The sequence below is a fragment of the Rousettus aegyptiacus genome, unplaced genomic scaffold (assembly GCF_014176215.1).
Source record: "Rousettus aegyptiacus isolate mRouAeg1 unplaced genomic scaffold, mRouAeg1.p scaffold_m13_p_5, whole genome shotgun sequence".
In the NCBI taxonomy this organism is placed as follows: Eukaryota; Metazoa; Chordata; class Mammalia; order Chiroptera; family Pteropodidae; genus Rousettus; species Rousettus aegyptiacus.
The window spans coordinates 61,527,558-61,552,553 of NW_023416308.1; the positions used below are offsets into that span (position 1 = coordinate 61,527,558).

General features: G+C 41.6%; 1 long non-coding RNA gene across 1 annotated transcript in view; it reads left to right on the forward strand.

Moving 5' to 3' along the window:
- The window catches only part of LOC107517696, a 61,421-nt gene that overhangs the window by 18,708 nt on the left and 17,717 nt on the right, over positions 1-24,996 (forward strand). Inside the window, exons 4-5 of the long non-coding RNA XR_004950854.1 lie at positions 13,645-13,797; positions 19,386-19,462. This is a non-coding gene — a long non-coding RNA (uncharacterized LOC107517696). The remainder of the gene's footprint in view (positions 1-13,644; positions 13,798-19,385; positions 19,463-24,996) is intronic.

Below are 24,996 nucleotides of genomic sequence, written 5' to 3' on the forward strand. Positions count from 1 at the left end.
TCTGGTTTATATATTTGAAAGTTGAAAATGTGACTTTATCCCTTATTTGGAAGCAGTCAAGTATAATGGTCAAGAGCACAGACTTTAGCTAGACCTCACTTTCCATCCTGCCTGTGCTGCATTTTTCCTCTCATTTATTTTTTTCCCCGGCTTTATTGAGGTATAATTCTCAAATAAAAATTGTACATAGTTAAAGAATACAGCATAATGATATCGTATATGTACACATTGTGAAATGATTACTACAATCAAGTTAATTAACATATGCATCACCTCACATAGTTACTACTTTGTGCATGTGTGGTAAGAACACTTAAGATCTGCCCTCTTAGCAAATTCCAGGTATACAGTACAGCATTATCGACTTGTCATTGTGTTGTATGTTATATCCCTAGAATTTAACTGAAAGTTTAACTGAAAGTATAACTGAAAGTTTGTACTTTTTGACCATCATCTCGCTCTTCCTCCCCAGCCACCCACCCCCAGCCCTTGGCAACCACCATTCTATCCATTCTTCGAGTCTATGAGTTTGGCTTTTTTAGATTCCACATATTAGTGAGACCATACGTATTTGTGTTTTTGTGTCTGACTTATTTAACTTAGCATAATGTCCTCCATGTAGTTGCAAATCTGTCTGTGCTTCTGACTAACTGTATGACTTTGGGCAAGTACCTTAACCTCTCTGCACCCCATCTGTGAAATGGGCCAATTATGGTACTACTTACTACCTTATAGTTAGTTGAGGATTAAATGGGATAATATATGTAGAGCCTTTATTGTAGTATCTGTTCATAAGGTCTTTAGCATATAGGAGTTATCATTATCATCATGTATATTATTAGTGGAAGGCCTTCTAGGAGACAAGGGTTATTGACCTGGCTTTGCCATTATCAACAGTTGGTCCTAGATATGTTGCTGAACCTCTCTGAACCTCAGTATTGTTTTCTCTAAAAAAGAGAGTGGCCCAGATGCTTTAGCCTCCCTCTAGCTTTTGAATGCGCTACTTTGAGTGCCCAGCATTCTGTTTCTTCTCAGGACCCAGGGATGTGATGCTGGCTGCAAAGAAGGCGAAATCCCAGTTTCTGCTAAGGACCTGTAGCCTTCTACCACATGTTGATCCTGATAACCTTTGTTTTTCTTCCCTTGATTTTATATTCTCAGTGTCGCTCTCTTTTCCTAGCCTCTATCAAATGGCTCCTCATGCTTTTATGTATTTTGTTTAGTGTGGCCTTGAGTTAAATCTCCGCTTGCCTAGCTTTGCACCTAAGGGATGTTACAAATAGGGGAGAGTCCATCACTTTGCCGTCGGTTTTTAAATCATGTCTGTGTTTGTCTTTACCATGTTCCCAGCCCAAGCATGCAGGGCTCTCTGTATCTGAGGCTGACCAGGGAGAGCCACTCAGGAGAGGGGAATGACTTTTTTTGTTTATAATAGACTACCTCCTCACTTTGTTTCCTTCTGGCCTTCAGTTTTAGTTTGAACTTTAAAGGGCTTACCAGAACTAATCTCCTTGTAATTTTTATATTTTTGCATATAGCCACCACGTTTGGAAAAAGCGAGCTGTGAGTTAATCTCTGGCCTGCTGCTGGCGTTTCAGGGTTATGTTGTTCTCTGGGACAGGCATGCACAGTGAATTAATTGAGTTGTTTTCAGCTCACTTCCTACCTAATTGAACACCTGCCCGGTGAATCCTGCCAACATGCCTGCCTGTTACCTGATTTTCCAGCCATCCCTGTCATGTCAGTGTCTTGCTTATCTCAAAAGAATCAGTTTTGTCATTTGTAGTTAGCTTACTGTGTCCTTCAGAAAACTGTTTTCTTCACTTTATTTAAAGGTGCCGATGTGACCTCTTTTAATACAGTCCTTCTGCAATTCTCATCTTGTCCTTGTCCTCCCAGTTAACATCACTGGTGATTATCAGCCTCCTGAAAGTTGTTGAAAGACCAAATGCAGAGAGGGTATGTGTGTACCCTGGGTTGGTTGGTTCTCATGTTCACCTCTCTCTCCCTTGGTTCCAGACTAAGTTTTTAGCAAGCCATTCTTAAAGTAATACTTGTGGTTTAGAGCTGATTAGAAATATTCTTTTAAGGAATGAGACATAGGATTTATTTTTTATTAAGACTACTTTTGTAGAGCAGTTTGAGGTTCACAGACATATTGAGCAGAAGGTACAGAGATTTTCCATATACCCCCCCCCCCCGACACACGCACATATACATAGCCTTCCTTATCATCTACATTCCCCACCCGAGTGATACAGTTGTTACAATTAATGAACCTACATCGATGCATCATTGTTACCCAGAGTCCATAGTTTACATTTGGATTCACTCTTGGTATTTTACATTCTGTGGATTTGGACAAACGTATGATGACATGTTTCCATCATTGTAGTATCATTAAGAGTATTTTCACTGCCATAAATATCCTCTGTGCTCTCCCTATTCATTCTTCTCACCTCCAACCCCTGGCAACCACTGATATTTTTACTGTCTCCATAGTTTTCGCCTTTTCCAGAAGACCAAAAAGTTGGAATCATACAGTATGTATAGCCTTCTCAGATTGACTTCTTTCACTTAGTAATATGCATTAAAGTTCCTCCATGTCTTTTCATGGCTTGATAGCTCATTTCTTTTTAGTGCAGAATAATAGTCCATTGTCTGGATGTACCACAGTTTATTCATTCACCTGCTGCAGGACATCTTAGTTGCTTCCAAGTTTTGGCAGTTATAAATAAGGCTGGTGTAAACATCTATGTGCAGATATTTGTGTAGATATAAATTTTAATATCTTTCGGGTAAATACTGAGGAGAATGATTGTTGGATTGTATGGTAAGAGTATGTTTAGTTTTGTAAGAAACTGTCAAATTGTCTTCTGTCTTCCAATGCCCAAAGTGTTTTATATTCCCACCAGCACTTAATTAGAATTCCTATTGTTCCACATCCTGACCAGCATTTCATGTTTTCAGTGTTCCAGATTTTGGCCATTTTCATAGGTATATAGTAGTATCTTGTTTTAATTTGCATTTCTCTGATGACATATGATGTGGCAAAATTGCTTTTTAAAGAGTTAAAGAGTGCTGGCTTTTTTGATGCTAGGGGCTATGTCTTTCCAAAGAGAGAAATAGTTTTACTAAAAATGAGAGCCAGGGCAGAGAATCCAGTCTTCTCTGATAACAGAAAGCTGTCCCATTTAGGGTCCTCTCAACTGTTTTCCTTGGTTCAAAAGTCACACAGCCAACCATGTACTTTTTAGTGGAGCCTGGCTTAGGTGTGATTTTGTTGTTAAAAGTATTGTGGAAACACAGCTCATTAATTATTTGGTAGAATTGCGTATCTCAATTTTTTTCTTCCTAGTGTTGTTGGCCTTTTAAAAATTGTAGTGTTTAGGTTCCTTCTGCCTAGATTTGAACTTATTCAAAATTGATTGAGACTAGAAAAACATTTTTTAAACTTTGAGTTCACTTTGGTTTTGCATTTTGTTTGCAGTTGCCTTTTGGATTTTCTTTGTAGAGTTTCATATTTCTAAAATATTTTAAAGAGTTCCTCAGCAAGTTAAACATAGGATTACCATAGGACCTAGCAGTTCTACCTGAGGTATATATGTGAATGAATTGAAAACAAAGACTCAAATGCAGATGTTCATAGCAGCACTGTTTACAATACCCAAATGGAAACAACCTAAATGTCCATCAGTAGGTGAATGGGTAAACAAAATGTGGTATATCCATACAATGGAATATAATTCAGCTACGAAAAGGAATGAAATGCTACCTGGATAAACCTACAACCTGGATAAACCTTGAAAACACTATGCTATAGGTGAAAGAATCCAAACACAAAGGCCACATATCATATGATTCCATTTATATGAAATATCCAGAGTAGGTAAAAATATATAGAGACAGAAAGCATATGAGTGGTTGGTTATGAGGGGTTGGGGGAGGGAGCATGGGGATTGCCACTTAATGGTATGAGTTTTCTTTTGGGGTGATGAATAGTTTTGGAACTAGATAGAGGCAGTAGTTGCACAGCATTGTGAATGTCCTAAATGCCACTGAATTGAGTATTTTACAATGGTTAATTTATGTGATGTGAATTTGACCTCAAAAACAAAAACTTGTCAAAGGAGCAGCCCAGAAGTGTTCTTGCCAAGGATGGCCCTTCCGGTGACATCATACGAGAGTTGCTCTCCAGAGAGGCGCTTTAGTGTGGGTACAAACCGGAAGTGTGCAGTCCCCCTGCTGGGCCGGAATCTGTCCCTGCTACTCATCGTTGCCAGTCGCCAGGTGGAAAGTTAGCCCGGGGAGTTTCCTCTCCTTGCTCAGCCATTTGCCTTTCTGTGAAGGCTTAAAAGTAGGCCATATAGGATTGCTATGAGAATCAGGTAAGATCATGGATAGAAAGTGCTTGGCACACTGTTAATAAATGTTAACTTTTATCTCTAATCTTTGGAAGTAGAGAATGAAATAGACTCAGGGAGAGAAGCAAAATACTGGAACTAGAGAAATGAGGGTTGATTTCAGCCTTCTAAGTTGAGGTTAGACTTTTGAGAAACAAAAATCCTGTCTCCTAGATTCTTTTTAGAGGTCTCTATAACCATGTGCAGCCAGTGAAGCTAGTGAAAGTTAACTTCTATTAGCTAAAACACAATATTTGTAAAGCACTTAGAACAGAACCGGGCAGGTAGTGAAAGCTATAGATTCAATTAAAAAAGAATTGGGGGGAAAGAACCTGACCCAAGTGACTCGTAGCATTCTTAACAAGGTAGTGATGGGTAAGTGCCCTGCGTGCTTTGTGTCCTTGTCCCCTGCTTCCTCATCCTTGGGGAGGGTCACTGTGACTGCCAGCCATACACTGACACGTGTCTATCTTTCGCCAGCCCTCCAGTCTTGGCACGGAATTGAGCTCCTGGGTTTGTTTTTGTGGACCGGTTTTGTGTTTCTGATTCCTGTTTTCCTCCTCAGAAGAAGGTACTGTAGTCATCGCTTGAGTCTGGATGACCCCTCTGGCAGAGTAGAGGATTAAGACCCAGGGACGTAAGGAGAGGCTCCCGTCACTCAGCAGTAAGGGGCAGAAGGGGTGCGAGGAGGCTGGGAAGGCTAGTCCAACTTGAATTGATGAAGAAATACAGTTTTTATTTCTTTTTAGCACAGAATCTGTGGTGTGGAGAGCTCTAATTTTAGGGTATTACTCAGATGTAAATGGGTACATTGATCTCTCTCTTTTCTAACTGTGCACTAAGCCGCACAGTTGGCACCTTACTACGCACTGGCTGTTCTGTACTGTTGTTGTTTCACATTTTAGCGCCCAAATAATGTCAGCTGTGGTGCAGAAAGAATGATTATTGGACTTAGCATCTGAAGAACAGTGGCTTAGCAATCGTGTGTACAGAATTTCTACTTATTTTTATTATTTAAGCTGCCTGGTCCTCTTCTTTTGCAACTGGCACCTCCTCCTTCTGGGGAACTGCCTCTCTGTCCCCTCTTGGGGCCTGCAAGGTGTGGTTCCTGAATGGCACCCTGTGCCACAGGTGGACCTTTGACCTGACTGGGCTCTCCCTATTTTTTTTTTTTTTTTTTGTCAGTGGAAGGGAAGAATTTGTTATGAAGCCTGGGTGTTTTAGAGACTCTAAGGTAGTAATCACAGCCATGAAATAGGATGTTAAAACGGGGCTTTTCTCTGCCTGTTTCTGCAGAGCTGCCAGTACATGGGGTATCCTGTGTATTCCAAAGGCGAGGCGGCCTCTTATGTGGAAACTACAGTGGGAAAGCCCTAGAACTGGTTTTACCACATCCAGATCCCTCAGCCCGATTGGAGATACGAGGTGGAGTAGTGGTGGTCGGACCGTGAGAGGGGAGAGGATTTAATGAAGAGAAGATTTAATAAAGAGAGGATTTAATGAAGTCTTCGAAGAAGCTGCCAATGTCTATCCCGTTATTACCACCACCCTCTGAGCATAGAGCTAGAGAGAGGAGAGGCATGGTGGGCATGATTTTAACCCTACTTCCCTGGAGTTTTGAACTTGAAGCACAAGAGCCTTTTCCTCTGAGATGGAGAAGCTGGAGAGATGAGGGTCTGGAACTCTGGCATCCCTAGTTTCCAGTCTGGTGGAGAAAACTGGCTGCCGTGGGGCAGGAGGAAGCCACAGGCAGAGAGAAGTGGAGAGAGGGAATGTGTTTGTTAGGAGTGCTCCGCTGCCCAACTGCCCTTCCTCATGACAGTTTCTTTTTGCCCAGGCTCCCTGAAAGTGCTTTGTTCTATCACATAACTAACGGTCGTAAGTAGTAGATGTTGTGTGTGACCTTCAGCGGCTCACTGAACTTCTAGTCTTTTTTCCCCTTGTGTATAATAGATTATCAATCAATACTCGTCTCACAGTTACTGAGATGTCCAGATGAAATAATGTATGTGAAAGCTTTTGGGAGTCTGTAACACAAGAGAGACAAGTTTCCTAATTACTTTGTTAACTACCTGACACTACGATTCGATTGTTCTGAACGTTGTTGGTGTCTTAGTTTACGTTAAACGTTCTTATACAAACAAATGATGCCATTTTTTAAAAAGAGTTAAAGTAAGCTTAACCTGACCTATGTATTTGTAGGAAATGAATGAATAGGTCTTGATAAATTGTGGCCTTTTCAAGCCTAAAAATAGCTTTTTCTGAGTTGAGCTCTAATTATGTCTTGGTGAGCATTGAGTGCAGATTTCACATCAGATAAGCTGTTCTCCATGCTTCTTTGCCAAGGAAAGTCATGCTAAAATTTTAGAGTGAGTGCACATTTATTTGGCTTTGGAGTTAAGTAACCTTGAGTTTGAATATTTTGGTGTCGTCACTTAACTAAACTATATTGTCTTTGAGCCACAATCCTGTCATCTGTAAAATAGGAATAATAGTCCCAACCCTGCAGATTGAGGATTAAGGAGATGTGTTTCAAGTCCTTAGCTGTATCTTGTATGTGGTAGATGCTAAATAAATGCAGCTGTTACTATTAAAAATGATAGCTTTAGTAATGGTTGCCACTCAAGGGGGTAAGACTAGAAAATATGAATCTGAATTTGGTATTTAATGTCCAAATCAATCAATTAGTATAAAAAATCAGTTAACCAACCACTATTGATGCCCCATCTGTGTAAGCTGGGGGTGGAGTGGGTAAAAGCATGGAACACTAATCCTGTCTATTGGGGGAACAAGTCATGTGTATGTAGAAAAAAATAGGTAACATACAGGAGGTGGCTTTGGAGGATGGCAGAGGTTTGGATCTGGGGAAGCATCCCAGAGAAGGCTGACAGCTGATGGAAAAATGTGGCAAGGGAAGTGATATAAAGAATGAAATGTTTAGGGTGATCTTTGGAAGAGGCCAAATGATATATAAACATTATGCCTCATTTTCCTGTTTTATTTTTCCTTTGTCTTCCTGATTCCATCCCAGACCTGCTTAGTGTTTCTGATCATTGTGATGAAGATTCATACCCATCATGCATTCCACAGTTTAACAGTTTTTTGCAGACTCATTTTCTCTGTGAACAGTTGGCTTTTTGTTGGCCCACACTCTTAAATCATCAGAATCTCCTAGCAGATTTTGCCTCCCCCCTCCCATTTGTTCTGTCTTATTTTAGTTTCCTGCACTGTAGGTGGCCTTAATTCAGCAGGTGTTTATTGAGCACCTACTACTGCAGGTAGCAGGCAGTGGGCTCAGGAGACCCGGGGAGTAGAAAGATTGATGAGACTAGAGCCCCTGCCCAGAAGCTGCTTGCTTAGCAGAGGAAACAGATGGGCAGAAGGACTCTAATTAAATGTGATTAGTGCTTTATTTTGGTCGGATAAGGAAAGACATTTGGCAGGAGCCCCAAATCGTCGAGTCCTCCATCAGCCACTTGTTGCTGTGCAGTTAGTGAAGGCTGTTTGCCTCTCCGAGCATAGTCTGGAAACAAGCATTCCTTATCAGTAGCTTCAGCTCTGCAATGAAGTCTCTCTACATGGTTCCCTGCTTGGTTAAGTGCTTAAGTTCCTTTTGTCACCCCCACGTAGATCTTCCTTCAGGTGGAAAGTCTAGACTTAGGAGTTTGATCTCCTCCTCTCCCACAGACTTATACCTGCTCCCCACCCTGGGTTCTCCATCTCATCATCCCAGAGGCCTGAGAGCCCCCTTGGACCTCCCTTTCTCTCACACCTATATCTAATTATTCACCAAGTCCTGTCGGCTCTGTCTCCTACTTTTCTCCTCAATGCCATCTCCCAAGTCCAAGCTATCATCTTCATCTGTAGGTCACGACCCAGGTTACTGGGTTCTGAAATTAATTTAGAGGGTCTTTACCAGCGTTAAGAAAGAAAGAAAGAAAGAAAGAGAGAGAGAGAGAGAGAGAGAGAGAGAGAGAGAGAGAAAGAAAGAAAGAAAGAAAGAAAAGTAGAATGGAAAATATTAGAGTAGAGTGCATGTAGTAAGATTGTTTTATTTTGTGAAACCTGTAGTTGTATATAATAGTAGTTTTACAGAAAAAGATGAACATTGCTAAGGAGTTTACTTACATAAATTGACTTATTTATCCCCCACAACATCTGTGCAATAGGTATCATCATTATCTCTGTTTTCTGGATGACTGAACAGGCTCAAGGCAGTTGGGGGAACTGGCCCGAGGTCACAGAAATGCCAATTCCAGCCCAGGCTGGTATCCTGCCTCATAGTCTCTCTCTGTCTGTCTCCGTGTCTGTCTGTCTGTGTGTACGTGTGTGTGTACATATGTACTGGGTTACAAAGTAAAGTGTTTTCTACAAGTTGTGGTAAAAAAAAAAAAATTGGAAAGGTTCTATTTGACAGACATCTTTAACTTCACTCATCCCCACCAGATGATCTCGCTGTAGCCACAGTAACCTTTTACAATGCAAATCGGATGGTGCTTCTCTGTAGCAGGGTCCCATACTCTTTGGAGAGTGTGCAGTCTGTGTGGTGACAGGCCTGTGAAGCCTGGTCCCTGCTGGCCTGTTGAGCCTCACAGCTCATCCTTTCTCACATGCTTTGAAACCCCGTGGGTCCCCCGTATGTGCTCCCATGACCTCAAACTCAGGCCCTTCATGACCTGTTCCCATGGTGCCCTGGACTATAAGCACATACTGCATCCATAAAATAATAGTTTCTTGTTCACTTGATGTCTGTCTGCACAAAGGCTAGCTCATACCCCAAGCCCCAGGGGCAATGTCTGGCATGTCAATCAGTGAATGCTTACTGGGTGTTTCATTCACTATGGATGGTGAAGAAAGACAAGAGTCTCATTTTTGGCTGAATTGACTATCTCTATCAAAATATTTCTTACTCTCTTTTCTTCCTGTCTGACCTTTCTAGAGAGTGTTTCTTTAGCCATGTTTGTTTTTTATGGAAGGGTCAAAATCTTTTGAGTGTGGGCTTTTGAAAATATTTATTTATGTATGCGTGTATGTATAGGGGGAGGTTATCTTTTAAACCAGTGGATTCCCAGTGTACTGTTCTAACTGGATAAAGAACTCATGGCCCACATCCTTCGGGTGGGCTCTTAAATCTCCGTGGGGGTAGATGTTGTGGTCTAGTGAGAGTCCTGCCTACACCACTTCTTTGCAATTTGGCCATAAGACAGCTTCCTTGTCCATAAAATGGGGGTGATGACACCTGCCTCTGGGCTTATCTTGACAATCAGGGAAAATAAATTGTGTGTGAAAGGTACACAATGTAGCAGGTTAACTGTTCAGGCAGATGGTGGTTTGTTTTTTTCTCCCTTCTTACTTGGTCTCTTGGTGCTTAACAATGTCCCTTTGTGATCAGAGAGGCCCTGTAGGACCAGTAGTATCAGGCCCAACCAAAGTCAAAGGCAGTTCTCTTATCTATTGAGTCAATGTAGATCTGGGCCAGAGCCATTTGGATTCTTTCTCTAGATTCACCTATTGTTGATTATTAAGACCTTGTTATTTGACCTTGGGGAGCTCTCTGGCCTGCAGCTCTGTATTCCACTTTAGTCCTAAAATCCTAACTACAGTGATAATAGTTATAGCTTTCATTATTTGGGTATCTGCTGTGTGCCAGATATGTGCTCAGAGTGTCTGTGATTCATTAGCTATCCTACCAACTTTGTGAAGTTGGTGGTGGACTCTACATTTTGCAGAAGAGGAAGCGGAAGCCCAGTGAAACTTGCCCAGTCTTCCAGTTGGCGTTCTTTGTAGGGACACCTTTATCATTTTAGTTAGAACTACCCTGATTTTTTTTTTTTTTTTGACTTAGAAAGTATTAACTATAAGCTCCTTGGGAGCAAGTTTTAATAATTGCCTTTTTGTCTATTCTATATGGTCTGTGTTCTTGATTGGTATAATCCAGCTTTTGCATGGTGAGATACTGGCTCAGGAGGTCTGGTTGTCAAGTTTAAGAGTTCCCATGCTGGACTCTATTGGGGTCTCTGGAAGAGCTTTCTGCTCTACCTGTTTGTGCCTCCAATGATGGAGTACATGCTGATTGGATAGAGTGCAGGCTCTGGAAATAGAAGCCAATTTCCTCTCCTCCTGACTTCTTTTTTATTTCTAAATACTCTGTTTGTCTTCTCTGGGCTGCATTCCTTTTCCCTCTTTACAGTTTATTGCTCTTTGCTGGCTCCTTTATTTTTATTTTCCAGACTTGCTAGAAATGCATCTTGATTTTGGCATCTTTAGATGCTTGTAGCCCTGCACTTTGTTGCTGGTGATTTTCCTCATTATACAAAATTCTATTTTGTGGTGAGCCTATTTTGCAACACCCTGTTTCTTTCCCTTCCATCACGAAATTTTAGTATTTTTCTATCCTGCTCTTTTATGGAGATTTATATTGCATTTTATGGACCATAATAATGGACCTTCAATGCCCTACAGTTTGACTTCTGATCATAGTTCCTGGAGCAGAGAGAGGGTGGCTTTCATGTGCCCTTGCTCTTTCTAAAAGGCAAATCTGTATCATTTTGGTGCTCCACAGTCTTCACTGACTCTTTCAAGACTGGTTCTAAGCATCTCATCACCTGCTGGAGACCACAGGTGTCTCTCTCCCTGCTTCACCCTCACCTCACCCCCCATGACTCCCTGCTCCCCCCTATATTAGACAAGCAGTTCTTAAACTTTTCATTTTAAATCCCCTTTAAAAATTCTTAAATTAGTGAGATTCCCAAAGAACTTTCAATTATGTGACTTATAGTTAACAAGATTTACTATATTAGAAATTGAGATTGAAGATTTAGAAATATTTATTGACTTAGTTTAAATATAGCAATAATAAACCCATTACATGATAAAATAAATAACATTTTTAATGAAAAATAACTGCTTCCAAAACAAAAAACTTTTAATGAGAAGAGTGACATTCTTTTACTTTTTTCCAGATCTCTTTAATATCTTCCTTAATGGAAGACAGCTAGATTCTCCTAAATACTTTTGCATTCATTCTATTGCAGTACGTTGTATCGGTTGAACTAGATGAAGAAAATACAGCCTTACACAGATATGTAGTTAGAAAAGGGGGGAGTATTTTAATAACGTTTCCAGTTAATTATAGGTAGTCTTTGAAACTACATCAGTGCTTGACAAGTGGTAGTTTCTTAAAGGTTTGTTGTAGCATAAAATATGAAATCATATTAATGAACTTTTCACACTCTGTTACATTAAAATCTATTGGTGTCTCTTGTACTTTGAAAGGCTCTTTTATGCATTTTGTAACATCATGCATTAGTCATTTGGAAATTACCACATCTGTTAATGTTACGACCACGCTCCTCTGAAGTCTGTAAGTACTGGGTTGTTCTAAAGCTCACAGTGGCCAATATAAGTTTTTCAAAATTTTAATTTTTGCTTGAAAGCTCAAATTTTTTCTTTAGTAACAAATGCCATCGATTTTCTTGATATAACAAGCTCGTGTTATTCATTTTTGAAAAAATGTCTACAAATACCCAAATCTGAATAAGCATAGTTTTTTTTCGTCAGTCTTCTTTCAAGTAAAAATGGTGTTCCATGAAAAAGAGTGCCTCATTCGGCTCGCAGCTAAGTCACACAAGTGCTGCTGCTTCTTGACAACCATCATACTTTGGCTTGTAGCAGAAGTGCTTTATGAGTGCTTTTCATTCTGTCATGTGGGACATTAATAAGATGTGTACTCAAGGGTTGATATTTAATAAAATTAATTTTTACTCCATCAAGGACATTCTTAGTGAAGTTGATTTTTTTTAAAAAAATTATTTATTATTTATGCCTACAGCTCCTGCTCTTCCTAGGTGGTCTCCCATCCAAATACTAACCAGGCCCAACCCGGCTTAACTTTGAGATCAGACATCGGGCTTGTTCAGGGTGGCATGGCCGTAGACCATGGACTGTGGCTCCACTGGGGTGTGAACCCAGGACTTTCTGCATGTAAAGCAGACGTGCTAACCACTACACTATGGAACCACGTCCAACTTGACTTTTTTTTGAACCATAAATGTGCGGCAGTGCAGAATACTACTAATGGAGTTAAGTGCCACTGCTTTGACTCTTGCTGGGGCACCAGCAGTTTTACCCATTGCTGCCTTTGCAATGCCGGGGCACATCTCAACACAGTTAAAGATAAATTTGGCCTTGTAGCACCCCCCAGAGAAGGTCTTGGACCATACTTTGAAAACCACTGGGTGAGACCCAACTGTCTTCAATTCGTCTGCACACACTGGACTCTGTTGTCCCCCTCCCCCCATCTGCCTAGAACACTCACATTTACCACCTCTCCCCATCTTTGTATACAAGTGTGCATGTATGCACATGTATACATATACATGTGTATGTATGTATGTATTTGTGTATATATACATGTGCTTCTGTGCCTGTCACTTCAGTTAATACTGGTTGTGCTAATCGCATGAGTCTCTTCCAAAAGACTAGACCGTGAACCAAGTTTCATATTTATCTTGGATTTAGTAGCACTGAGTACCACGCCTATGAAATGTTAACTTGTTAAATGTTGGCTATCTTCATTATCATTATACCTTTCTTACAAGGAGTTCATAAACATTTTTTGAACAAATGAAGAGTTTGGGTTAGTATTTTCCTGAGTTTCCTTAGAACATTGGTTTTGTGTGATGTGTCAGTAAGCATTAAGCATGAAAGGGCATCGGTTAACTAGATTTGGGAATATTCAAACAGGTTTTTAATTGAAGGATTTCCCAGATCCTTTATGTACAGTGTACACCACGAATCTTTAAAGAGGTTGGGAAGGTACAGAATGTAGTATTTCCCAAATTGAATAATGTGAACCTACTTTGCTTGGCATATCACATAGATTCTTTAGAATTTTCTTTGGAAAATAATTGTGTAGCTTGGCTTTTTCAATTTTACAGATAAGGAAATTGATTACCTGTGTTCACTCATGTATTAATGTATACCTTGGTATTTAATGAGTACCTCTTAAAGTTAGAGTCTGGTAGATTTAGGGATACAATGGTGAGCAAAAAGAAAACAAACAAAAAATCCCTGAAAAATCAGACTTGGAGGAGATGTTAATGCACTATTTGTATGGAGTAGATAGTTAAGTAGGAAATTTAAGTATTCAGTAGCTGATCACCTGAAATTACAAGTGGTATATCAGTGGTATATAGGAAGATACATAGTGCTAAATCATGTTTTTTTTCTATTTTCAAAGGTCTGCCAAGTTGTTTTAGGTCCTCTCAATACTCTGTCACTGTTGGCATTCTTGTGATTCAAACCATTGATGAAGATTAGTGAAGATGTGGACCATCTGCCCAACCGTATCATCTGAGAGTATTGGATGTTGGAAATAGGATCTTTTTAAAATGTGAGCCAGCCTCCTCTTAGTGCCTGGCACATAGTAGGTGCTTGTATATATTGAGTGGTTGAATGAAGAATAAATAAACGTGCTCAGAAAAATCCGAGACTAAAGGATAAAGCTTCACACTGTGGTCTCATGACCCAAACTGGCTGTGTTGAGCAGGGTGGGCCGAGTAAACCACGTAATGTGCTCCGTGCCTCTGACCCGGTCTGTTTTGGAGGGAACCAGTGATTAATTCCTTCCTTCTCTTTCATGCAACACAGAACACACCCAACTTTTGCTTTTGATCCAGTATTGCCCACACATTGAGAAAAAGTGTTAATATACTCTTTTGCTGAGTATATTTATTTAATCAAAGGACATGATGTTGATACAGTAAAATTGGCCCTTGGTCTTTTGACTGCCTGGACAGATGATAGCAGGAAGATTTTGTAACAGAACAGCCTTAGAGTCAGGACCTCGGTGAGAAGATTAAGCCAATGTTTAATTCGCTGTTTCATTCTTTGAAGTCACCTACAGAGAAATCAAACATTTACTAAATGTTTTGGGTTCTTGGCATGTGGCCCACACCACTCAACTTTGGGCCAGATGAGCTCTGGGAATGCATACAAATCTTCTATTGCTCCCCATACCCCCGCATATGGATAGATGGACAGGAAAACATTTACCAGCTCAGAGTATCGTCTGATTTGAAAGCCTGAAACCTCTTCAGCCACATCATGTTCCTGCCAGAGTCTGAAGACTAACAGGGTTTAGAGAGGCCAAAGGTTTAGTGGAGTCACTTAGAGTGGCATGCATCTGGGTTGCTGATTTTTCAGGCATTGCTCTGAGATTGAATCAAGAAAATTCTTGGAGTTTTGGTCCTCTTGATTTCTAATTTTTGTGATTGAGTTAGAGTTGCAGAAATAGCACGAGCTGCTAATTTTTTAAGAAATGTTTTTCTTTGTAAAAGTAATTCACTGTAGAAATTTGGAAAAATATCAAAAAGCATAATGCTGAAAATTACCCATAATTCTAGTATTCAGAGATAATCACTTAGAAAACATTTTGTTATTTGCATGCATTTTATATGCATAATTAAGATTATTGTGTATAAATTTCGATTTCTACTTTTCCCACTTAACATATGAATATTTTCTCTTGCATTGAGAGCAGTACAGCATAGGAACTTGTATTGGTTTCCTGTGGTTGCTGTAATAAATTTCCGTAAACTAGGGGGCTTAAAACAAGAGAAATTTATTCTCTAACAGTTCTGGGGGTCAGAAGTCTGAATCAAGGTAGAGTCCGGACTCTGTTTCTTCTGGAGACTCTAGGGGAGAATCAGTTTCCTGCCCCTCCCAGCTTTTGGTGGCTACTGGCATTCCTTGGTACATACCCCATCTCTTTAGTATCTGCCTCTTTTTCACATGCTTTCGTGTGTGTGTGTGTGTGTGTGTGTGTGTGTGTGTGTGAGAGAGAGAGAGAGAGAGAGAGAGAGAGAGAGAGAGAGAGAGAGAGAGAGAGCGCGAGCGCGCGCGCGAGCGAGCGAGAGAGCGAGCGCTTCCTCTGCCTCTGCCTCTCTTACAAGGATACTTGTGATGGCATCTAGGGCCCACCAAGATAATCGAAGATGTCTCTTCATCCTAAGATCCTTAATCACATCTGCACAGACCCCTTTTCTACATAAAGTAACTTTTATAGGTTCCAGGGTTAGGCTCTGATATCTTTGTGCCTATTATTCAGCCTACCATACGGTTTAAGAGCATGGACTTTGGAGCCAGACTGAGTGGGCTCAAATCCCAGTGCTGTCTTACTAGAAGAATAACCTTGGACAAGTGTCTTAACTCTCAATTGTCTTCATTTTCTGATATGTAAGCGAGAATAACAACACCTTCCCCATTGAGTTGGTATAAGGATTAGGAGAGTTAATCTATGTAAAGCACCTAATGATTTAAGATAGTGCCTGGTCTATGTAAGGATTAGCTGTTGTTATTGTAGTTCTTACTTTTCTTAAAAATTCTTTGTAAAATGTCATTTTAATGGCTGCATAAAACTTTATGAATCTACCATCATTTATCCTTTTCTTGGCTGTTAAGTTTATTTCCAGTCTTTTATATATAACACTGCTATGTAGACCTTTGAGCATTCAGTTTTTGTCCCCATTTCAGATTATTCCCTACTGAAGATGGAATCACTTCAAAGGAGGTGAACAATTTTAAGCCACTTAATAAGAGTTTGCCAAATTGCATTCCAGAAAGATTGTGCCTATTTAACTCCTAGCAGTAGCTGAATGATGAGAATGCCCATTTTACTGTGGTCATACCTGTATCAAGTGTTATCGTTTTAAACATTTCTCAGGTGTTTCGACTTGGTCTGCCTTTAAAGGCTGAAATGTAATATAGCAGAGACTCAATATATTGGTTCCCGTAGCAAAGAATATTCACGCAAGGCAAGAAAATTTCTAATGAGAAATGAAATCCTTGCTTTGTCAAATCTCCAATTGTTTTCTCCATTCTGCTATAAACCCTAGAAGCATCCTGAGTGTTCTTGAGGGTACAAGGGGTGTTGAGGGAGAGGATACGTTAGTAGCAGGGCAGTGCTAGGTACACAAGATTTTAATTAAAAAATTTTGTGTTTGTTCTCAAGCTCTGAACATTTTATAGGATGAGGGAGGCACACTTAAACAGAAAACAGATCAATTTAATCATTTTACAACTAAAGCCATGTGAGGGACAGGAAAATGGGAGTCGGGAAGGGGCGGCTCCTGCATTGCCTGCTAGATAAGGTGGGAGACCAGCCTTGGAGAGGGCGGAGGGAACACTCTGTGCCTGCTCTTTGCACCCTTGCCACCCATTAGCTTCCTCTTTTTTCCTGCCCATTGCAATCTGGTCTTGCCCAGAGCAGCCTCTGGGCTGTAGAGGAAGATCAGGGCCCAGCTAAGTGAAAGACAGGGTGGTGGTTTTTTTTTTTTCCCTCAGTGGTGAACTGATAGGGTGTACGGAGTACACCACATACAACTGGTCACGTGAATTCAACAGTATTTAAATCAGTTACAGTGGACTAAATGGTAGCCCCAAAGATGTGTCTGAATAATGTTAACCTGATTTAGAAAAAGGAGTCTTTGTATATGTAATTAAGATAAGGATTTTGAGATGAGATTAACTTGGATTATCTAAGTGGGCCCTTAATGCCATCGCAAGTTTCCTTATAAGAGAGAGGAAGAGGGAGATGGCAGGCGTGTGTGCCCTTGTGCTCACTCACTCGCTTGCACATTCATCCTCTCTCAATCTCCCCGCCCCTCTCTCTCTCTCTCTCTCTCTCTCTCTCTCTCTCTCTCTCTCTCTCTCACACACACACACACACACACACACACACACACACGGCAGTCAAGTGGAAGAGTAATGTGGCCACAAGCCAAAGAATGCCAACAACCACCAGATGCTGGAAAAGGCGAGGAACAGATTTTCCCATAGAAGCTCTGGAAGGAGTGTGGCCCTGACTACACCTTGATTTTGGGCTTCTGGCCCACAGAACCGTGAAAGAATATGTTTCTATTGTTTTATGCCACCTAGTTTATGGTAGCTGCAGAGAACTCATGTACCAGGCTGTGCTCTGTTTAACATAGTTCCACTGATTGTATACTTGGCTCTGATCATATGATCAATAGCATATGCTAGAAAAGCTTCTAAGGTTCTTTTAATTTCTGCAGTTATCTCGTGGACCAGCAGCAGAGTTGGTGGATGGCATGTTGGCAGACCACCCTTTGAGTACCACTGGTCTGGTCTTCCCTTATTTTGTGGTTGAGGAAACTGAGGCCCAGAGAGGAAGTAGTAGGGCTAATAGTAGAGCATAGGTGCCCTTGCTGCTTGGAAAGGGTAGATGGATGTGGCACCAACTCTAAGGTGAGTGGACAGGAGAACTGCCTTTCAGCCTGTTCTGCAGGCCAGTTGGTGTCCCTGTCGCTAACCTGTTGAGTGAAAGCTGATAATCCAGTGAGCCCCTGGCCAGAAGCCAGGGGAAACTTGTAAAGCCTTTGCTGCAGCTAATTAGGCAACATTAGCAGGCAAAGGACCCTGTCCAGGGCAAAGGTCACAGCTCACTGTCAACTTAATTTTTAGCTGACTGCTTCAGTCCTTGTGGTCTGGGTCATATTTTCCCTCTGCAGCCCAATTTAAACTTTCTACATTTTGTGAATGATAATCTTCTCTTAGAGAATTTGGGATTAGACTACAGTTACGTTGACTCTTAGGCTGCTTCAATAAAGTCCATCCAAATTAACTTGGCATTCAGGGTTCCCTGAAGAACTTTCTTCTTTCTATCCCTACCTCCCACTCCTCCCTTTCACATACCTTAATCTCAGAACTTCACCAAAGTCATCGTTCCTTAGTAGAAGGGACTTTGAAGAGGTTAGGTTCTCGAAGCCCTACAGTAGTTGAGTTTATGGTTGATCGACTCGAGAACCAATGGAAAAATATGGAAAGGGGATAGTGGGCATAAATCTTTGAAGATATTAGGAAAAAGATGCTTACATTTACTAAAATCAACTATAAAAGCATCACAGATAGCTAGTACTAGTCACTGGCATGTGAGTTGATTCATCTGGTCTACCATCCAGCCCAGTTGAGCTATCAGGTAACTGTAGTCACGTAAGTAAATCGGGCAAGACCAGAAGAAAAACTACCTGGCTGAGCCCACCACTAAACCATGAACAAATAAAATATTGTTTAAGACAAAAGAAAGGCAGCACAATAAATTCGGAGTTAGTACACTTCTTATTTTAGTAATGATGGGCATCGTATAGTTACTCGGTTATTCCTTGCTTGCTGTGGATACTTTTTAGCCTCTCACCTTTGTTTTTTCAATGAAGTTCTTATTTATTTTGTTTTGTTATGGATAATGCCCATATTAGGAGTCCCTTTTCTCCAGTATCTGAGTTTCCATCTTAATATTTAATACTGCTGGGATTTTATGAATTATTCATTAGGTCTATTCTGTGAGTCTCACACATATCTCTCTCTCTTTCCTCTCAAAGATGGGACAGTAGTAGTACAGAGGCCCAGGCCACCTTCTCTTATCTTTTATTTTTTCCAAGGCTTTGTTTCAGAAGCCTCTTTCTTCACCCTCTACTTTTGTTTCTTTTTCTAGTCCCATCCATGGCTCTCTTATTCTTAAGTCAGTGATTTTTGGTTGCAAGGAACAGAAATGCTCTCGTGGCAGCTTAAGTTAGTAGAGGGTTCGTTATAGGAATCTCAGGAACTGCAGGAAGCAAGCTTGGCCAGCCTGCTGGCAGCTGGAGCAGGAAGGCCCCTCCGACTCCGGGCTGCATGGTCCTGCTCATCTCCTGTCTGTGTGTGTATGTCTCTCTCTGCTTCTCTGGGTCAGGGCTCACCACTACCTACCTGGGCTTGCATGTCTTTATTCTCAAATGAGGGAGAGAGGAGACAGTGCTGCTGATGGTGATGTGTCTATCCTTAAGTCAATGAGTTGGGAGAGGGGAGCCATGTGACAGCCCTCTCAGCACGGATGGCGGTGGGGGCAGGAGGGGGTCCCAAAAAGGGGTGTGTGGAGGAATAGCCCCTAAACCTATTACATCTCATCTTCTGATTTCTCAACAGGAATAACTCAAGTCACCTCTTCCGAAAATTGGTTTGCTAAAGCCATTGAAACAGCAGTTCTTGAAGTTGAAGAAAAGGTAAATAAATGTAAATTTGTAACTATCGGAGTTCTCTTATAAGGGAAAGCCATGTTTGGGGAAGGATTACTGTCTCTGTCATTCCTTAGATGTGCCTATTTCTATGTAATATTTTACTCCTCCTCTCTGCCTGGCCATGTTCCTTTTCACCCCACAAGGCGTTTCTCAAATGCTACCTCTCTGGAACTGAAGCCTTTTTGACTCCCTCCTGCCAGCAGTGATTTTTCCTGCTTTCAAACCCCCATAATGCTGTCTCCTCCTCACTGACATATCATAATGGGCTTTACGTAATCATTTGTGCTCCTCCTCTGATTGGTCTTCTTCCATGGTTGTATTGAGTATGGGGGCTCCTCTGTGACCTCTCCATCCTAGCATTTCCACACTCGATGATAGTTGCTTGCTTATTTTCCCAGTAAGCTCTTTGAGGGCATATCTGAATTGTGCCAGGGACAAAGTAGATGCCACATAAATGTTTATTGAATAAAAAGTGAATCAGCCTCCCCAACTAGACTGTCAGTTCCTCTATGGGTTCCCTTTGTACCTCCACCACTCCATCCTCATAGGGCCGGTACCATAAATCATTCCCAAATCAGTTCTGTTCTTTGAGCATTCATCAGAAATGGCTAATCTTCTCTAGTCATTCTTTGTGTTTTGGCTGTTGGTGAAATGAATCTAATAGCAAAGCTTTTGTATCTGATTTTTCTTTTTCATGGGCAATTTGGCCTTGTGTTAAGAGCAATAATCCAGAAGCTGGAAGGGAAGGGAGGTGACAGGCAGGTCAGGAAATTGGTGACCACGGGAGCACAGCTCCCAGCCTGCCTCTGTCTCCCTGTGGCTGGTTTTGAATGGGGATTGCGTGAGGTTGGGTTTTGGTCTTGCTGTGGTCATGGCCCTTCTTGTCTGCTGGGTAGCATTCATCTGGATGATCTTCCAAGCCGCTTCATCAATGGACCAGTGTGACGTAACCCGCCTCCCTGCTGCAGACCTTTTTGTTTTAAATGAGTGAATCAGTAGGTTCCTTTTTTAAAACTGTTTACTGTACCTGCTAAGTAACCCAGAGATGTTCCTTACCAATTCTACCAGTTTTGTTGGTCACCATCCTCTTAGAGGACTTGTCCCAGCCTTTCCTCCCTAACAGTAATAGCAGTTGTCTCTCACAGTTGTAGCATCCTTCCGCTTTGACAGGGTGCTTCTACACACATCACCAGATTTTCATTTCCTGCCAGTCCTAGCATACAGGCATGGGCAAATGGTAACAGCTCATTTGCAGTCAGAAAACAAGACTCAACAGTTAGGTGTCTTGCGTGATGTCACATTGCCCATGTGAATGGAGTTGGTTTTTTTACTCCCCCACATCGTCTTGGTCCTTCCTCGTGCAAGTGACTGCTGCCGTCACAAAACTCAGGGGTGCTGTCTCTCACCTGTCTCTTACATACCTCAGGTATTCCTTTCAGAGAGGAGAGCCTTGACCCTCTCTGAGGATGCAGTCTGACCCTGGTATTTCCCTGACCCACAGCCAGACTGATTTCTTGAAAAATAGATATTTGTAGATATCTTACAACTGAGACCTTCCAGTCAGTCTTGTAAGTTTTATTTTTGTTAGGGCTTATTTAGATGCAGGAAATTCAATTAGTTTACATTAATGCTGCACTGTCTTACTCTGTGAATAAAGCGGAAGACACTAACGGGTTTAATCTAGCTGTATTAACGATGTTCTCTCCTTCCCTTCTCCTTTAAATAATAGTAAATGGTTCTATCAATCAAGGTGGCAGAGCACACTTCTTTATTACCATGTGGAATTGTTCAGTTAAATGTGATTTTTGAAAAACGGCTCAACTTTTAATTAAAAAGTAGATTGTCGAATGACATTTTGATTTGTCCTTTGATGGAGGAATTGTAAAATGGACTCATCATGATAGGAAACCAGGTTCAGTCCAGAAGGAGGCATGTTAACTTAAGAGCAGGATGTGATTTCAGTGAATCATTGTTTTCCTAAAATAGACCATCTTCTCTGGTCATTTGGTTGAGCAAGAAACTTCCTCTGCATCCGATGCCATCTTAGATTCACATTTTTCTAGGGGAGACTGACTTGGAGTCCTCAAACTCGCAAGCGTGCGCAAGACTAAATACCAAGAGCCTTCTACTGGCACTCCTTAAAAACATCAGTATCAAGAAATAAGCAAACCTGTGATGATACTTTTAATTGACAAAAATGGGCTACATTATTGTGGTGTCATGCAAATTCCATTTTACTGTTAAAAGTTACTATTTTCTTACCCCTGAAGCTGGTATCTGTGTTACTACTGAGGGTCATCGTAGAAGCAGCCTGCATGTGTCCTGGACAAGTTTGGCCCAATAAGGTCGATATATGGTGTACCTCCTCTTGGCTGACACAGAAGTGGACATCAGAGCATCCCAAGAGAAGGGCAGGAAGGATCACTGGTGAGAAAGGTCCTAGGCGTCCGTCATTACATCATACCTCTGTACTTTGTACCACTTTGTATACCTTTTATAGTTCGCAAACTTGGATATCTCATGGGCAACCCAGCTTAATGGGTCCACATATTAACTCCTTCTACCACAGCCTCTTTCCAGACCTGCCTTCCTTGCATCTCAGTAAGGTGCACAGCAATTAACTCGCTTCTTCCAGCCAGAAACTGAGGCATCACTCACCTTTCTCTTACCCCAGATCAACAAGTCCTGAGTAGATCTGGAATTCATCTGCTGCCCTCCCACGTCCACCTCCCAAGTCCAATGATATTGTCATTTGCTCCCATAAGTGTAAAAGCCTTTAAACTAGCTGCCTTGCTTCCACTCTCCCTCCATTCTATTCATCCCTTTGGACCCAGAGTCAATTTTAACGATACTTGTCATATCGTTTCACTCCCTTGCTTAAAACTGTTAATGACCTCCTCCTGCATTTGGATATAGCCCGTATTTCCAGCACAGCCCATGGAGAGACTGCCCCGTCTGGGCCCCATACCTGGCTACAGATCCCACAGCATCGTTGGCATCCCATTGAAGTGCCTCGTAAGATACTTCTTTTTTTCCACTGTTGACTTCCTTGGCAGATTGTAATGGCTTTGATTTTCCAAATGCAGTAAAATAACTATCAGGCTTGCAAAGGTATACTTAGAATGAATGTTGTCTTCTGAGAAATGGTACAGGGAATGATTTCTTCCTCCAAACCCCAGAATATCAACTTGTATAACACAGAGGTGAACCACTATTTCATTTGGAACCTTAATAAGTAGGTAACCAATATGTAATCAACTAAAATTCTGACATTCGTGCTACTCTCCAAGCAGGCTTCCCCCAAATATTGTGATATAAAAATGTGTGCTATATTTTAGCTCTGGAAATCATGATTCCAGGCTGGTAGAAGTTAAGGTAGGCTTTCTATAGTGGAATAAAGAAACACTAAATATCAGTACACAGCTTTCCTTTTAAACACACTTCTTATCCTAAAACCTACTTGTTTTCATTACCTTATACTTGAGCTTTACTTTTGTGTGTTTGTTTGTGGCACCATGTATACACAAACACACACCTGAAATAGAAGTTCCGTCTTAGTTGAATGATACTGTTCATTCTCCGTAGGCTTTCTATCCTAGATAATTAACGGGAATACTGAAATTCCAACTTTAATTTTGGTGCACTATAGCCTCAAATTAAGACAGCTTTTCTATGATCTTGAATTTGAAATTTTTTATGGTACCAGTTTGGCGGGTCACGCTGATGAGTTACAAGCAAAGATCGTAGTAGGAATACCAGGCTGTCAGCACTGAGCTGATTGAGAAGGGAAGGTTTCGGTGGTGAGACTCCCAGTTGGAAGATTGCACAGGAGGCCGACATGAAACGTCAGGTACCACCTTTATTGTGGGGAGCACACTTCTGTTGCAGGGAGTACAGTCTATCGCAGGGAGCAGGCTTCTCCTTCTGCTCTTCTTCTGCTCCCCTTCTTGTGCTCCCCTTCCACTCTCCAGGGGACCACATGGCTCCACACATATCAGAGTACAATAGTGGCATTCAGCCACACATGTGTGATGATACAGTAAGCTGAAGTACCTTTACATATTTTAGGTGCAGGCACTCTACTACACTAATTCTAAATCTGGGGTCCTATTCCTAGCCGCGAACGTGGATCACAGCCAAACCTGGGACCAGCCAGGCCTGGGACCCACACAAACAAGGTGATCTTAATACAGTGTGCCGCACATTGCAATGGTTACCAGGTATCATGGAGCACAGAGATGTGTCCTCATTCACTCTGGGACTGGAAAGTCTTGAAATCCATTCAAGAGTATCTGACCTTTAAGATGGGTCTTGAAAGAGGAGTTTGCCAAGTGGAAGGAGTAACTGAGAGAAAGGATGTGGAAAAGGGCATTTCCGACAGCTGCATGGACAGAGGCCCGGGAGGTTGGCAAGAGCATGGCATGCCCATGGAACTGCACTGAGGACTGCTGTGGCCACACCGTTGAAGGCCCGGGGGTGGGGGCTGAAAGGCAGGCAGGGCCAGATTGTGCAGTGGAATTTTACACTGGGGAGTTACTGGATCAAATTTGTTCTTTACAGCAGGGACTCCGTAGGCTCGGTCGCTATTTCTAAGGTTTCTCTCGAATGGCAGGAGAATGGTGATCTGACTCAGACATACAGGTCTTTTTATCAGACTTACAAGTTTAAGCCATCTACCAGTAATCACAAAGATGTTATTAAAAGTATCTGAAATGTGATTGGTGTTAAATTACTGCCTTGCTGGAGTTTATGGATGACTCTATTTCCTATTTCGTTGGGAGTCGGGCTGCCTTGCCCAGCAGTGTTTCAGGGTCCTGTGGCGCATGGACTCACACAGGCCCTTGGAGTCCCCGTAGATCTTGGAAATGGTGCCCTAACCGCACGGTATCAGCACCATCTTGAATCTGTGACAGTTTTTTATTCCCGGGAATAAGATGTTTAATTATCAGTTACTGTTAGCTTGGCTTTCTCATTAGTTTAACATGATTTGGTTGGTTGTTAACCTTGAAGTGTGAAGTGATGCATATTTACATCAGGGATGTGTTTTGGCTCAAGAGTTTCCAGCAGCTGGACTTTAAACATATATGAGGTTTAAATGAGTCACCCATACCTCTTTGCTAAAGGTGTATACATCTCCTGCTTCTGCTTCTACAGTGATTCTTCACAATTGTTACCATGTTATGTTTTGCTGGTAAGGGGAAAGAGTGGAATGAGCAAGTTGCAGCATCCTTTGCCTGGCCTGCACAGGCAGTGATTTTAGAAGGGTTTGGATATCTTTGTCCTGTTTACAGCTCAGGAAGGTGGTAAGGTTAGGTGTAGAAGCACAGGTTACGGGGCCAGGGCAGAATTCTTAGGAATGAAGATGAAGGCCTGACTTAGTGGTATCGGGGGTGGGAGAGGGGAGGCATCCAGGAAAACCCCTAAACTTCTGGCTTGGCCAACATTTGTAAGAGGAACAGGCTTGTGTCATTCAGCAAATATTTACTGAATCCTTTGTGGGAGAGGTAGACAAAAAATGA